This window comes from Rhynchophorus ferrugineus, unplaced genomic scaffold (assembly GCF_030347505.1).
Source record: "Rhynchophorus ferrugineus isolate W39M unplaced genomic scaffold, kcgeb_rfMv2 rfM1, whole genome shotgun sequence".
NCBI classification, from domain to species: domain Eukaryota; kingdom Metazoa; phylum Arthropoda; class Insecta; order Coleoptera; family Curculionidae; genus Rhynchophorus; species Rhynchophorus ferrugineus.
In genome coordinates, this window is record NW_027472580.1 from 84,229,652 (window position 1) to 84,248,157 (window position 18,506).

At 31.7% G+C, this 18,506-nt stretch overlaps 2 protein-coding genes across 2 annotated transcripts in view; one reads left to right on the plus strand and one right to left on the minus strand.

Annotated features, from left to right (window-relative positions):
* LOC143191139 (solute carrier family 25 protein Shawn) overlaps window positions 1–10,398 on the minus strand; it is a 33,962-nt gene extending 23,564 nt beyond the window's left edge. Inside the window, exon 1 of the mRNA XM_076395953.1 lies at window positions 10,269–10,398. The gene's annotated coding sequence lies outside the window, so the exon portion shown is untranslated. The remainder of the gene's footprint in view (window positions 1–10,268) is intronic.
* LOC143191164 (uncharacterized) overlaps window positions 1–18,506 on the plus strand; it is a 131,258-nt gene that overhangs the window by 15,229 nt on the left and 97,523 nt on the right. The gene's annotated exons all lie outside the window — the stretch shown is intronic.

Genomic DNA, 18,506 nt, shown 5'->3' on the forward strand with positions numbered 1-18,506 from the left:
TAATATAGGAAGCATCACTCAATACTATATAATATATAGTATTTATCATTTGTTTGGCATGGGTAACTTGATTTTCCTGTTGGGAACTTGGCCATCGTATACTCATTAAATATAACTATATGACTAAATATCTTTTAACCGATATTATAAAAATAGTGTATTTTTAATTTTAGAACTTTTTATCATCACTTATTTTACTACAAACTACAAAAATACATTTTTAGCAATCAAGAAATTTTCTAATTAACGGAAACCGTTCTTTAAAAAAACCTGATCCATTACGAACGTTCAGCGAAGAAAATTCACCGTTCCTATTTTAAATTTTCTTGAAAAGCCGCTCGGTAACATCGAACCGCTATTTTCCACCGTCTGAAGACGAGCGTCGTTTATTTCAGTCCGTATATTCAGGGTTCTTCGAATTAATTAGGGTTTTGTTAATGAGAACCGGAGAGATATTGCGAAAGGTGTATTATTCGTCGAGGAAGTTACGGGCTCCCTGATATATTTAATTGTTTGTTTTCCTTCCTTTTGTTTCGTAACCATTTTCTTTATTGTTGCTTTGTACACGAGCTAGCGGTTATGGAACGGCGATGTTTTTATTTTCGAGCATATGATCAGAAAAAAAAACGCAATAATTTGTTTTTTATTTATATAATTAGTGTTGGGAATGGGACAAAGAAGTGACGCATATACCAGGTGTACCAAAAAATAATTACAATATGGGGTTGCACTAAAACATCAATCTAACTAGTAATTCAGCGCACCCAAAACAAATTTATATGATTAACTACCAATGCTTGTCGCTACGTAACCAACGAAGAGCTGCACTAAGATCTCGGAATAAAATGGTATGTGATCGCATACGAAGTGATCCAAGATTTCACCATAAAATATGAAACAAGGTTGCTAAATCACAGCAACGTGGAAGCAATATAGCTACTGGACAACACGCAGGAAATCAGAAGATTGAAGCGAACCAAACCACATGAACTAGTTTAGTGTATAAGCGTATTTTCAACTCTATCTTAAGTAGACTAGTTTTATTCTAATTTGGGAAATACGTACTGATGTATTAATCCCGTACACGCCTTGCTCATATATTAATACAGATACACCAAAACAGTAGTAATAAATTAATTTGTGAATTAAGATTGTATTAATCATATCGTATGTAAGATGTAGTTAATAAAAAAAATCTCTTAAATATTTTGTAGGAATGTTCGTCGGGTCGGTCGGTCGGTCGAAATGTGTGGCTGCCGCTACGATTATTTGTCAGAACACTCACTACTATCTTTGGAAGGAATTTGCACGGGAACTAAAAACACTGGTTGAATCAAAGTTGTTTATTTCAACTTGCGATTGATACATGTGGTCGATGGGAGGATTGACAGGATATTAGGTTAAGGTGAAGGAAGTACGGTAGCGCTGTGGAAGTGGTACTGTTACAGGGGGACGGTGATAAGAAAAGAGAGCGAGACGTCGTCGTGATGGCCTTTTATACTCCAGAACTGCATGGTACCAATCCACCGGCGTTGCCAACCTTTGTAGTTGTTGATAGTGAATTGGTGGTGGCCTAAAGGGTCGTGGCGGTCGCCACAATTTCATTTATAATCATTAGAACATAAATATTTTATAACGTTCACTCATGTTAATTCTATTCTATACTTCGCGCAATTTCTAAGGCAAATATCTTTTTATACGGACTTTGGAACAAACAATTGAATAATTAAATATCTGTGTACTAGCGTTTGACATTAATCGTAAATACGCGGTTGTTGATTCGCGGAAAAGCATTATCGTATGATATACGAAACTCCATTGTTGCTGCCCATAATATTCCATAGAGTCTGGGATTCAAATTAAAAAAAAACCGTTTTACAAAATATTGGAGTGGAAATATTTACATAAACTTCAAGACTAGCTGTTATTTGTCACAAAATTAAAATCTTTGACCTCTATTGAAGAAAATAATTGTAAAACTGTGACATTAATAGTTATGTTTTAAAAGATGTATTCTAGAAAATAAACTGTTACAAATCAAAACAGTTCATGCTTGTTAATTTCTATTTGAGACAGATAAGTTACTTCTTATTTTAATATTAAAGAAAGACTGACATGTATGACAAAGGGACATAGAAACAAAATACAACATCAATGGAATTCAGATATGAAATGAGGCTTTTAAGTTTAAATTGACTATTCATGATTCACGAAATGAAATTATCCATATTTCAGGTATATTACACAGACTGTTTTCATCATACTATAAACATTTCCATTATTTGTACTGCAAGTGTACTTTTACAAGTGATTCTTTCGATTCCCATTATTTCTGGCATCATTATGTACTTTTTTACATGACTTAATTTTATTATAGTAGGTGCTTGCATGTATTTTGATTATTAGTCAAAATGCGAATGGTCATTGTAATTTATTGCTAATCAACCTAACTTAACTATTAAATTTCCATACTTTCCAGACTTTGTTCGACATTAATTACTCTTGTAGTTTGGTTTGAAGATATCTGCTGTTGAAGCCCATTAAATGCTTTTAGAAACTTATGGTCGTGTGTGATTTTGATGCGAATGAAAAAGAACGGCCTGGAGTATCAGAAAAGTTCGAAGAGAATGAATTGAAAGAGTTATTAAACGATAACCCAACCCAAACTTTCAAAGAATTTTCAGACAGATTGGCAGTTGATGAACCAATTGTTTCCAGCCGTTTACATGCGATAAGAAAGGTCTAAAAGAAAGTAAGAAGGCGAGAATTAACGGAAAATGCCATTTCGAACCGTTTCAACATCGCTGTTTCATTGCTTTCAAGGCAAGAAAAGAAAAGTTTTGTGATAGGAAGATTTACCACGACAACTTCAAGAGTAAGTCATGAGTTAATTTGGAAAAATCATCCACATTAACCTCAAAGTGTTGTGTGTATTACGAGTTGCTAAAGTCGAATGAAACTTCATATGTTTAGCGGCGTCAATTGAACAAATTGAATGCCGTATTGTTGCAAAGAAAACTAGCAATAACGAGTAACAGATTTAAAGTCATCCTCATGCATAACAATACTCGGTTACATGTTACAAAAGTTGTGAAGAATACAAACTGTTGCAGTTTGAATGGAAAATTCTGCCGCATTCAGCGTACTTACCAGATATAGCGCCTTCTGATTACCATCTGTTTAGATGCAGCACAGCTTGACTGGCATACTGGTTTCGAAATAGTGATGTGCGAGAATTAAATCCAATGTCTTTCTTTCGACGCGGTATAAGATTGTACCAATTTTTCTCAATATATACCTTCTTAAAATAACAAAATGATCGGAATACATGCAAATACGGAACAACTTCTTTACTAATGTAAAGGGCATCCAACTGCTGACCGATGTAAGTCTTATTAAATCAGTCAGAACTTGATTTTATAGTACACTGTGACAATAAACTTGGATGGCTAATATCAATCCTTGGATCTTTCTAGCCCCGACACAGGTAAACCTGATTACTATTTATTTGAAAGCAAATTTCCTTGAAAGATAAAACTTTCACTAATTCTGATAACTGAAATTTACTCAGGGTTTATATTTTTTTCACAAACATTATTAGGTCTATGATCTTAGAATCATAAAGGTACCCGAAAGGTAGCAGAATATCATCATACAACATCAGGAGTATATAACAAAAGAACGTATATTCCTTTAACAGAAAAAATACATTTTATTGCATTTTAGTCAGTCAATATTCAATAATTTCTGAGAATAATTTCGCTACAAAAACAATTCAATATTACTCATGCTGCATTTTCTAAATGAATGAATAAATTAATGTTAATTATGATTCAGACTACTTCTACACAGTTACGACACGAACCATATGATTTTCGTTCGCGTCAATTTTATAACCGATATATCAAACAGTTCGGATGTATCACGTTAAAAGTTATAATTATTCGGGCAAACACACGAAATTTTTTACGGGCTATCAAAAAAATCGCTTACACGAAACCATTATCAGTCGCATTATTAAAATTACCCGTTAAATCGTTGCACAGGTTTATTGTTTATTTATAGTAGGCCTTGGAAAAATGAAAACGAGCCAGGCGAAGTTAGCGGCGCCTGTTTCGATTTGGCACCTTAAACTAAGAACCGACCAAAGTTTCCTCGTCTAAACTTCATATTAGTTTAGACAGAAAATTAGTTTTTAATTGGCTAATTTGAATTTTATAGGTTAATATCACCGGTGGCCAAGGCTGATATGATAATTTTGCGATAAAAAAGGAAAATTTGTTTTTTATATTTCGGAATTGTATATTAATTGTATTAGTCATCTATGTGTATATTGTTTTTCGTTTGTTTGATGAGATAATAACTATATATTTGAGCTATAAACATATAATGTAGCGTTTAAAATAAAAACTGTACTGTACAGACAATACTGCCGGTCCAATCCTAATCTAATGTAAATGAAACCCTTATAATATAAACACTTCGCGTAACCAGGTACCTCATCCGTTTCTTAGAATATTCAGTCCCGCATTAGTCTCGCCATATCACATCTTACTCGACCAAAGGAATGAACGCAGTTGTTCTTTTGACTGCACAGCTTTCAGATGTTATAAAATTATTTGTGGTTATCGCCTGTACCTTCGCCCGCTAGTTTGCCATTGATAATCTTCTGAATTGCAGTGTTTCAGGTTTCAACCTAAATTTTCATTCTATATCCTGTATAGAACAAGTTTTGGTGTCTCTTTAGAGTCTACCGCGGAGCAATTGAACTATTACGATCCGGTTGTGGTTGTCGTACACACCGAACTGCCTGAAATGTGATGCTTGTGCCAGTGACCAATGTTTCCTAATTGCAGTGGTTTATGGCTAAGAGATTTTGAGCAGATTTTTAGTTCACCTTGGAGTCTAAGCTGCAGTATTTTCGCCCGAACTCCACTAAACTTGCCAAGGAATGTTTGGAGTAACTGCAGAATATTTGTATATCCAACGTCAGTATGTCTTCTTTTCTTGATAAGTTAATTCCAATTACAATGCGTCCAGACATGACGACAGTAATAAATAATCACAGAATTATTAACTTATAAAATAATATGGTATAGAAAGATTTTAAAAGATATTTATTTCTAAATTATAACTATGACTGCTGATATTTTAGTAGAAATAAACACACAAAATTTGAAAAATTGCCATATCAACTCAGACACCATTCAGAAGTTATCAATTACGAAACGCTGGTGTCACTTTCCTTGACGTTTCCTAACCATCATTTCCAGGTTATATTACTTGAATACGTATAAACCTTTTGGCGGGCTTGGATTTTATTTGATTACTTAGCAACTGTATAGTTGTAAAACTGGTTTTGTGCTACCAACAGTAAGGGACTCACTAAAAAGTAAAAAATAATCAAACTTAGATTTTTAGTTTTGTTCGTAATTTAAGTTTGTGTATATGTTACAAAATTATATTATTATTTTTCGGGCTCGGCACTGGGGCATGGTCGTAAATTTATGTTTGTGATTGTTTAAAATTTGTGAATGTTCTAGACAAAAGTGAAAAATCCGGCAAGGAAAATGATCCCAGTCACGCCAGTAACTGGGCTGGGTAAGGTGGTGGTTCTCTGGGCTGCTATCTAAAGTTGGTCATTCGCCAGTCGGTAGGTTTAATGCTGAGGACCGTGGTTCGGAGCCCACGTTAAACTGTAGGTCCTGTCTAGATAAACCCATAGTTGGTAAAAGGAGACTTTAAAATATATTTTAAAAAAAATGTAAATTGATGAACAGGTTTAGGTAGGTATTAAGCTAAATTGGGTGTTGTAAATATAAAATAGGTATAGTAGATAGGTTAAATAAGGTTTTTGTTTATTTTTATTTAGTTATTATAACGATTATTATGTACATACTTTATTTTAAAACGTTTTTTTGTGTTAAAAATCTAAGTTTAATTATTTTTTTAACTTTTAACTATTACACCATAAAAGCAGTTGCCTGTGATATTTCTACGACTTTCCATATGATATGATTAGTGCTTAAAAACCCAACTGGCTTTTAAATGGCTTTTACACTGAACTACTTCCGATTTTCCGTCACATCAATTCAGCAATAACATTATACCCAAATATCTGATTATTTTAGATAAACAAATATGTGAAAACTTTATACGTACCTTTGAAATTTGAGGGCTTCCTATTTAGGCTTTTTATTTCTTCCCTTCCGCCCAGCATCATGACTTGGTTCCAATGAGACCACCTAGGAAGTGCACCCTTTCGATTGAAACAAGAATTCTGAAAATCAATTGAACATACATTAAAAAATATACAGCCGAACATAAAACTTCCTCCTTTTTTGAAGTCGGTTAAAAATTGGAACAGGTATTTATCAAGACATATAACACACATTTGACTATATTCTTTGCATCAAGCGGTAACTATTAGTCGGCTGAATATCGAAATATGAACCTCATTGCGCATGATGAAAGGCAGTCTGTATTGTTATAATTTAATCAATCATAGTAAATAATGCCAATAAAAGAAGAACCATATTATTCCTGATACACTAGCGATGAAATGTGGAAGAATTGAATTATGAAATACTATTAGCATAACACTTGACAAGAAAATTAATAAGTGTAGATTCATAGGTGCAATAAAGAATACCAGTTGAAAACTAGAAGAATAATATCACTAAGATACTTTAGCAAATCTTTTGATTATAATATGCAGACGCAACAGTTTTTGACAGGGCTATCAAATGGTTAATTTTTCACAGCTGATTAATTTTTCATAGTTACGACACAAGAAGTTTATATTTATTTTTTATATATATTTGATGACGGATGCTTGTTTTTCTTAAACCTAAGATAAAGTTTAACCAGCATTGTACTAAGATACCTTGTAATATTGGGTTAAGTAAAGTGAGCAAACCCTAATTTTGAAGAAACCATGCAATTTCAATATTTCATCAAGTGCTTTTACAAAAATCTGTGTTTTAACATGATTTAATATATACAATTCTCAAAAGTATCTCCATGAATGAACATGAATTCTTAAACTAGGTCTCTGCTTGATTTCAGTGACAACCTTTGAAAAATATCTGCCATAATCTCCGGACCTTCATAATTGGTTGCTATTCCTGTCTGTCAATTCTAAAACCTTAGATAAAACTTGGATATCAAATTTTATAGTTTTATGGATGAGGTGTGTCCCTCATAAGTTTCCAACATCACCCAGTGAATTTCAGCGGCACTTTTTTTTATTGAAGAAGAAATACAAAATTTTCCGTAAATGATGTTCTGTTAGTTCGTAAGTCTACATTAATTGTCATCGATTATCTGTTTTTGTTATATGCAATTATTGTTTAAACTTGTAATGTTCTAATAACATACGCAAATGGCTATGTAAATTTTATTGCTTTCGTCAATGGATGTTGCTAATCGAGCCAGTTAACATAACATATTTATGTTTCGTTAATGTTAGTGATGACACTAACTATGAACAACTAGACTTTGAGATATGGCAGAAAATAACTACAAATAAACAACCATTCGATAATTGTTAATGCATAGTTTTTTTTTGATCGATTGCCACTAAAAATAACTAATTACTTTTTTATTCCAGCATATTAAGTGTTAAGCAAATTAAGGGATAACAAATTATTTTTAAACAACAATTAACAAATTATATATATATATATATATATATATATATATATATATAAATAGTTTTCATAATAAATTCTGATGATATTAATAGACTAAATAAGAAAAGCTAGTATTAGATATAAAATCTTTATATATCGATATATATTACAAGGGCAACGTTTTCGATGACATTGGCACTGGAATTGTTTGAAAATTGGCGTGAAAAAAATATGTTGGATATTCATGGTGTGATGAAACGATTTTAATTATACTTGTTCATAGAAATAGATCAAGAATCTTCAAAATTAATTCATTAACTTGTATTATATATTATTGGTTGAATGATATGAATTAATGTTCACAAATAACATGATTATAAGATTTTAAGTACTTGCATATATTTTGATCGTTGGAGATATAAGTAACAAGCCAATTTAAAAGTTCCCGGCTTACCATAGTAAAACACAATTTTTTGGCAAAATTATGTTTTTTTATTCAACATAATTCCCTTCAAAGGTGATACACTGATTATAGTGACCCTCCAACTTTTCGGTACCATTTTTGTAGTACGATTTATCCTTTGCTTCAAAATAGGCCTCAGTTTCGTTTCACCTCTTCATTCGACGAAAATTTCCCTTTTTTAAAAATTTTCCTTCCCAGCGAGCATTCTTTTGAGATCTGAGAACAGGAAATAGTCGCTGGTGGCCAGATCTGAAGAATACAGTGGATGAGGAAGCAATTCGAAGCCCAATTCATTGATTTTTGACACGGTGCATTGTCTTGGTGCAGCAGAACTTTCTTTTTCTTCAAATGCGGCCGTTTTTCTGCGATTTCGTCCTTCAAACGATCCAATAACGCTATGTAATAGTCGCTGTTCATGGTGTGCAGTCCACTGGGATCACCGTCGATTGGACTTCGGAGTGAAATAGTGGAGTCATGTTTCATCCATTGTCATATATTGACGCAAAAACTCGGGGTTATTACCCTTGATCATCTTCAAACACTGCTATGAATCATCAACTCGTCGTTGTTTTTGGTCAAAAGTGAGCTCGCGCGGCACCCACTTTGCACAGAGCTTTCTCATACCCAAATATTCGTGAATGATATGAATTACACGTTTAGTGGATATTTATAGTGTCTGCTATTTCATTCAGTTTCAATTTACGGTCATTTAAAATCATTTTGTGGATTTTTTAAATGTTTTCGTCGGTGACAACCTCTTTTGGGCGTCCATTTCACTACGTCTACACTTAGCATACGAATGCTTGATGGTTGATTTTCCTGGAGCAGTGTCCGAAAACTCGACATCAAGCCAAGTTTTTGTTTCAACTATATTTTTTCCTTCAAAAAACAATATTTTATCAAGACGCGAAATTCCTTTTTATCCATTTTTTTCACAATAACAAAAGTTCTCTTTGAGCTTCACTCAAAATGCTATAATTCACAAAGTAATGATCCGACAGCTCTCAAATTTATACACGCATCTTTCGAGGGTTAGGGCTAACTAAAAAACATGATTTTATTCTAGTAGCACCATCTATGTGGCAGGCCGGAGACTTTTCAATTGACCTTATATAATGTCAACAAATATGAAACAACCTGACCTAACTGTTAAATTTGATAGTTTTTATGACATTTATCTACATAAACTGAACGTTTTCCTTTTAGTATACAAATGTTAATTATAGAGCGCCCAAAATTGTATTTTCGACATTTATTAGATTTGTTGCTTGGTTTGAGGAAATCAACTGGCGAAGTGTATTAAACACTTTTAGAAACGTATGATTATGCTGTTCCCTCATATCCTAATTGTCGATTTTCGTTTCAACTCTTTAAAAGTGGCGCTTTTGCTGTTAATGACAAAAACCGACCTAAAGTGCGAAAAAACTCTCAAAAAACTTTCAGACAGCGTAGCAGTTATTATTATGAATCATGGGAAAGGTCTAGAAGGAGAGAAAGTGGCTACCAATAGAATTTAATTCATTGCTTGTTAGTCAGGAAGTAAGAGTTTTTTGTGGCGTATTTTAACTGACGATGAAAAGTGGATCTGCTACAATCTTAAGTGCAAATTTCAATATTATGATATGTATGGCGAGTCATCCACATCAATACCAAACCAAAAAATATTTTTGACTATAAAATCTTGCTGCGCATATGGTGAAATCAGTAAGGTAAAAAAAATCTGTAGTAGTTAGTAACAGACGCGAAGTCATTCTTTTACATGATAACGCATGGCCATACTGACCAGACATTTTCATCAGGCTTTTTTGTTACGACTTGTTCAGATCGATGCAGCGTAGCTTTATACATTTTCGAAATTTTGCATAAGTTCGAAAACGATTCGATAATTGGATCGATGCCAAACTAACACTCGTTCTTTCGATACGAGATATCGACATGACAGAAACATGGGAAAAAGTTATAGCATGATGGAAAATGTTTTGATGAATATATATTGAACCAATTATATTGTACGTATAAGTATGTATAAGTGAAAGAAATGATCAAAATACATGCGAACGCCTAATTTGTTAGAAATACTGACTCGAGGCAGACTAATGAAAAAATATAGACACTCAATAATGATGTAGACGATGATGATTTTTTTCAGAACTGATTGTGAAATAACTTACCATTTGAACTGATTACTCAATATATTTATACATTAAAAATCTTTGAAAACTTTACGAAAAGACTGAACTACCAGCAATATGTACAAGATTTTATTCATTTCGTATATCTCCGACAACAGGGAATCCGGATTATGACGGTAAACGGCGGACTTTCCTATACAGATGCATTTCCAATACATTGTTCGCACCAGTCGATTCGCATCCGGATCTCGCAGACTGGGAGAACGGGAAACAGTTACATGCCGACAACAGTAGCACGAAAACTGGATCGATAGTGCATCGTAGTTACCGCGTGTTACGTACATCTGTTGCATAAATTGGTGGCTTCCAGCCAAAAACGTACTGTTTCGAGTGGATTTTGAACTGATGTCAATACCACATAAAAGGTTTTGTTATTTCGTGATTTAAAATTAAACTAAATCATGGTGTAGCGTCGTGGGAAAACTATTTTTACGGTTGCTTTTTTTCATATCAAATCTTTTTCGATTTAAATATCGGAATTGAAATCATTCATAAATAAAGGAATATGAAAGTAGTATAAAAGTTGCTGATGAACCAGTCAAAATATAGTTCTCCAATTCACTTTTACCTGTTACAAGTTGTTCAAGGAAGGATGTAAGAATATATTGCAGTAGATAGATATAGTCTATTCAAAGTTATTTTGTACTTAACTCATCTAAATTTGTGACGTCAAAACATCACAATGTTGCCGCATCAACTCTGAATTTTAGTTGTTATCAAACATATATAAATTTTTTTGACATTATAGTACATCTAATTCATGTATTATCAAATGACTTAAAACTACAATTAAGAACACAGTTATAATAGTTTGTAGGTTAGAGTTCTACACCACCCATGAGTTCCAGGCGCGTTTTTTATGTAGTGGTATCCCCATGGAGACTTAATCCATATAATTAACAATTATATATCAAAGTAATGTATTTTACTTTCATTAGAGAGCAGATTTACCTTTTTACGTTTAATTCTTGTTTCCTTCGATGGTATGTTTACTTGTCAAGTCATCATGATAACACTGTACTTTTTATTTCCTCTGCTACTATCTTTCTACACCATTCATGATAAAATTAATCACTGAAGTCTGCCTACTGCATTTAATATATTTACAAAAGAATTAGTATTCATCTTCTTCTCGTACATTTTAACCCAATTCTCATGTTTAGTTCTGAACAATTACATTTATATCTATGCACACAAATCTTTCACACCTTACGATATCATTTTCTACAATTATACTCAATTAATTATATGCATATAATTGTTTCCACTCTCATCATTCCGTCTCAGGAATTTCCAGCATTGCACGGTATTATCACGTATCCTGAAAGTTTCCTTTAAACACTGTCACTGTCCAAGTCGCCAATGCTTCCTCCCACATATCCAAACAATTCTTGATGGAATATCCTTTTCGACTAGCATGTCCATTATAATAATTCTTTGCTATCTACCATATCAACTCGATTGAATTGAATATACAGTGATAGGGAAAAAGTCATATTTCTATGTGACCATATTGTTCAGCCATCTGATCTACTGTATATGGTTTTTCGGGCTTATTTCTAAAAAATTGCAAAAAACTTAATGAAATATTTCATTTATATTTACTAACTATATTTATTTTAGTAACAATTTGAAATAGTTCAGTTTTTAGCATAGTCCCTTTCAAACTCTTCAAAACTTAGTTCATGTTTTGAAAGCCATTCCTTCTTTACAGCCTTTGTTGATGCTATGATTGGGATTTTTTTCACCAGTGTGGTATGGTTCATTTCTCCATGGTAGTAGCGCTTGGAAGAAAACACTAATTCTGCACTATTATTATACATGTCGTATATCTGTTGAATCTAACATATTGTTCTTCATTTTGTAAGCAATATTAGGCACAGTGCCTACACTAATATTCAGCGCAGCAGCAACACGTTAAAAACATTTTCAATAAAATTGCAGCAACTCATAATACTTAATATCATCAATATTTACATCTCTATCGGAATTTATGGGCAAAAGGGGCCCTCCATTATCTCGTTCCTTTTCGAAATAACTTATTAAAGACGCAATCAGACTATCTATTGTATTAGGCATTTTTAAACAATGTAATATGACATATTAGGCAGCGATTTAAAATTTACCAAAATAATCAAAGCGCTAAAATAACGTTTGCGGGTTTATAACCTGTAATAATTATAACTAATATTTTGAATAATTTTGCGTACGTTTGACAACCGGATGACATTGACAGGCTAGTTCGGTTTGACGTTCAAACTTATCACACAACATTATGTCTCTTTTTATCTAGAAAAAAGTGCGAAGGAAAGTATTGTCTGATTCTGAAACGAATTTACAAATTGCGACAGACAATATATTAAACATCTTGATGACGTATGTACGAAAAAACTTTGAATAGATTATATATATTGACATTCTCTGTGTTTAATACTTAAGAAAACATTTTCTGTATTTCGAACACAGAATAGATAAATGGATAAAAAGCTCAACAGATCAGATTCAAAATAAAACAAATAATTCTACTGGTTAGTATGAAGATAATCCCAACTTGACCTAAGATATGTAACCAATGAGAAACTGCACGAACACCTCGAAATCAAACAAATTCAAAAAATCATCGTATGTTTGGCCTTTATATTTAAAACAATAAGGAAGTTTACTAAATTACATTGAGTAGTATAATAAGTGAACACTATAGATTAGATGAATGATTATCACCAAAAATGCCGCTTCAAGTGCAGGATAGAATCATGATTTGATTTATTGCCTAATTATTCACCAGTAACAGTAACAGTCTTTTAAAACATAATCCCCAAAATATAAACCTTCTTCTTTTTGTAACAAAAAAACTAACTGTGGAACTTTAAAAACCGCGATAGGTATAGAAGAAGCAGAATAAATATAACAAAAATATATAGGAGACAGTATATTATGCATCCCCTAACAGTGAAAGTATATCAAAAAGGAAACAGCATATCAGCCACAATTCAGCAGAAAATGGCAGAAAAAGGATAACAAAAATTAGCAAAACAAATCAACAGCATAACAAACCTGTTAAAAATAATGACAATCATGGGGATAATTGGGTTATTATATTATATATTATGGATTATATATTATATTAATTATTGGATCGAGATACCTACAAATGAATATAATAAAATACCGGCGCTCTAATATTCTCATTTCCAATAAATCTACCTCATGAAAAAAACCATTGTGAAGTTAAACAAAAAGCTCTTGGATATAAAAAAATTACGCAAATCACCGGAAAGGATAATAAAATTAATAACATTTATATTTAGTTTAATGTTTCGAATAGTGTAGAATAGAATCAATCACTTAACAGGTGGAAAGTGATTGAAATTGTTATAATTTCTGCCATAAAAATATAAATATAATAATAATAATATACATAATAATATAAAAAATTAGAAAATATCACTTCCTATCGACCAGTTTATTTATTACATGTAATATCAAACATTTTTGAAAAACTATACATCAAAAGGTTTAATATAATAATAAAAATAGACATATTATTCCAGATAATTTAGATTTCGTAGTAAAGTACGGAATTATAGAATAAATACATGGACTAATAAACCAAATAAATATAGCTCTAAGTGCTAAAATATATTGCTCGGCTGCGTACGTGGTATTTCATATCAGCACACGTGGATATATCTCAGATTTTTGATAATTTTTGTATTGCAGGTAAAACTAAAATATGTCTTCCTCACCCGCACTTTATATACTCAATATATTATCTTCCAGATGTTTTATTATGAAACAAAATGAACATACTGAGATATATCTAGTATATTCGGTATTTCCAAGAGTCAGTGTACTGGGTCAAGTATTGTATCTCATGACAATCATATCATCTTACGAGGACCTAATGATACGAGTAGAAGTAGTAAGAAGACATAGTGTACAAGTATGTATTGATGCCTAACTTGGAAGAACTACATACTTGCTAAATATGAAAACAATTTCCTACCAACTAATAGATGTTACAAATGTTAATATTGTTCTAAATAACAACTTTCTTAAGATGTTGCTGTGAAAATCAATAATAAAGCCTACTTAATCCTACGGAAACCAACTATGGGGTATTTATAGCAAATCTAACATTTCATATTAGCACACAAAACAATAATTCCACAAATAACAGGGATTTTTTTTTGTTTGTTTGCCTTGAATTTTGTTGACATACATTTTATGAATTTTCTAAACACCAGTACCATCTAGTACTGGCTTCATTGGCGCAGTGGTAAAGGCGACAGGACAGCCCACCTACTGTTGCGATAGTCGCCGGTTCGAATCCTGTTGGGGCATAGTCGTACATTTATATTTGTGATTGTCCTAAGCAAGAGTACAAAATCCGACAAAGAAAATGATCCCTGTCACGTCAATAACCAGGCTGGGTAAGAGCGGATGTCCTCTGTGATGATTTCTAAGTATGTCACTCGCCAGTCGAGGAACGTGGCTCGGAGCCCACGTTAAACTGTAGGCCCAGTCCAGATAAACCCATAGTTGGTAAGAAGACACTTTAAAATATATATAAAAAGTACCATTTATGTGGATTTTCTGGAATTTCAGTAGATTATACCAACTCTGGTTCCAGTAATATTATGCAACAGACCATATCAGCCCTAAAATTTAGACTTTATCATATTAATCAGCCGTCTTGGCGACATTCGTGAGATTCAGTGTACTTATACGAATTTTATTAGATTATGTTATCAAAATATTCAACCATTTACGGGCAATATTCATCAAACTATTCGTGAAAAAGCTTCAACAACAGTGGAAGCTGTATTACTACAACTTAACTAACTTTTTTTTTCTATAAATAATCATGTATTCCTTTGTTTGAGGCGCCAAGAATTTAAAACTATTTATAGAAGTTGTTTCAATATCATTAAGAAAACCAAACCAACAAAAAAAGACCCACAGATATCCTGTATTTAATTATTCTAAACCTTAATAGAATAATTATATTCGTATTATATTGTCTGGTATTATTTACAAATTAAGAGTAGCACGTCAATATGGAGACTTAATATTTATTTGTAGCTCCTATAACAATAAAAGGCTGCACTTTATCTAGAGACTCTTTAATGAAGTGGAAAGCATAATAAAACCCCATTAAATGGATATTACAGTAGTCGTTATCTCTCTTCAGTGAATAGATTTCAACTTAAGTGTATTGAGGATCAGGTTGAAAAAAGTTCAACTGTTATTTCCAACCCTCATACCAGACCCAAATGTACAAATGGCCCACATTTCAGGAAAGGTAACAAGGCACTGTAATGTTTATTTAAAATAGATAAAATTTTATTGCACCGGAAATAAAACTGTTTCAACTAGAAATAGGTGTTTTCTATTATTAAAAATATATTATCACACTTTTGTTATAGTCATCAAATTGGAATAAAAATTATTTACCAAAACCAATGGTAATCTGAACTTTTAAATTTATATATAAATAAACACAGTAAACACTTATATGCCATACAAGTTCACGTAGTTTGGTGCGCTTACCTTATAGTTTTACAGATTCTACGTGCTGCGATATAGTAACATTATTTCATGTAGCGTTGGGAACTATCGACTGAAAACAGTCGAAACAGTCGATAATAGCAAAATAGTCCATAGTCAAAAAACTTGCTAATCTTTTTACCCTATTACATTAACAATCTTGAAAAATATCATGCCTAAATGCTATAATATTAATATATAATATATTATTATTTACTAGCAAACTACCAAAAAAATCATAAAACTATTATATATAAATCTACGTAAGCATAAATTGGGTACATTTTTGTCAAGGTCGCGGCTAGGACGACAGAGCCAGAACGTTAAAAATCAGTCGAATGAAACTAGTAGAACCCAAAAATAGTAACTAAAAGTACACGGCTGAAACAGTCGATAGTAAATAGTAACAAAATCAGTCGGATCGAAAATAGCGACTGAAAACAGTCGACCGAAACAGTCACTAGTAAAATGTAGTAAAATCAGTCGAACCAAAAACAGCGACTGAAACAGTCGATAGTAAAAAGTAGACAATTACTAAACTGTCGATGGGCAATTTCAATCGATAGTTCCCAACACTAATTTCATATTCGAAGGCGAAGTTTTTGTGTATTTATATCATGAGTGTTTCTAATTACTCGAATAATTTTGTTTTGATGTCGTTGGATTATAAGTTGTTGTCGAACAAACTTTTAAACCAATCTCTTTAATTTTTGGCCAAGTTGGGAGTATCTTGGGGTCTGATCTTTTCTGCTTTTCATCGAATGTAATGTTAGTATACTAATGCACTGTAATTATTTAAGAAGTCCATAGTCAAACAGCAGTAAGTAAGGAGAAACAACATTCAGTAATATATTCAGAATATCAAAAGAAGGAAACAAAACTACTGGGAGTTTTATGTAAGATTTTTTACTACAAAAGACTTTAGTATTTTCTTATAATATGAAAAGCTGTTTGCAATGTATTAATAAAGCAGAATGACGTCAATAACTCAGATTGCTCTTCATAGGTGTTTCCATCATCTTAACATCTAGTGTTTTGTCTAGAGAATGTCGTCGAAAATTGTTTAATGATTTGCTACAATTACACTCTAAGAATTTAAGAGTCTTTAATAATTGATGTGAAATAAATACCTTTTTTGTTACAAGAAAAAAAAAACACGATAAATTGTCCATGAATAGTTTTTAAAAAAGTTCAAATAACATGTTTGTTTTGCACTCTGTACTACAATAATTGTTTTAAAAAAATTTATGAGTAGTCAGTTATATAACCAATATTCAACGAAAATATTATACGACGTTTTCAGAATAAATTTTTAATTAGTTTTAACTATTCTATGTAGAGAAACCATTTATTTTAAAACTATACCTGTCATTTAGCAGTAATTTATTGAAAAAGGCATAGGCCCAAATATTTTTCAAAAAACTTCAAATAACATGTTTGTTTTGCACTCTGTACTACAATAATTCTTTTAAAAAAATTTATGAATAGTCAATTATATAACCAATATTCAACAAAAATATTATACTAGGTTTTTAATACAAATTTATAATTACCTTTAAACTATTCTATCCACAGAGACAATTTATTTTAAAACTATACCAGTCTTTTAATAGTAAATTATTGGAAAATGTACTACTTCCAGATAAGGCCCTTCTGATCCCTATTATACTTATTGAGGTATTAATTTGTGCATTGTCCATCTTTCTAGAAGTGCTTGAACACATCGTCAAAATAGAAGACCTACACCGCCATAGAATGTGGTATCCATCACAAAACCTAACCACTCGAAATGTGCTGTCTGGTGACTAGAATAATATTTCTAATAATTTTTCACAGGTTTATCATGATTGTCCAAAAGAGGAATCAGAATTCCATTTGTTTCAGCTCCAGATTTTAAATAAAATAGTTAATAATTAATTAAAAGCAGATATTAATTTTTGGGAAAAACATAAAAATTATTACTACAATATATATTTTTTAAAGAATGAATAACTTGTTAACAGCCAAATATGTAGTCAATTTTCACAGACAAAATCGTTAAAAATATACTTATTTTACATTCATAAGCTTAAATAATTTAACAGAATTTTTCAGTTTCACAGTCTATTTCAAAGAAAATATCTGTTATATATATACTATCATGGCAATCACTAGATATACTAAAAGGCACTCAAAATTTTTTGCCGCGATATTTGGTTGCCTATTGGTTAAAAATCGCTTTTAATAACCTACAATATCCAATAATTTGTTGAAGAAGTACAAGAGGTTTAATTATTTCGAAAGAAAAAAATTGTGGGTTATAGATTAGAAATATGGACACGTTAGGTTAAAATTAATTTTCTAATAGCGTTCTTCTTTAGCATCAATTTTCATCAACATTCTTAGAATCTGTTCTCATCTCAATCCACAATTATATCTACAATTTAAAACATGAATCAGTTTGTCAAGATGAAAATATTTAGTTGAGTTAAATGTCCATTTTTCTTTGAAAGTTTCGGAGTTTTGATTACAGTGTTCTTAATACATCTAAAACGTTATCGTCTTTATTAGAAATATTTTTAATAAAAAAATTGAACCGACTTCAAAAAATAAATAAGGACCTCACTAAAAATTAACAAATAATCAAACTCAGATTTTTAACATAAAAAAAACATTTTAAAATAAAAT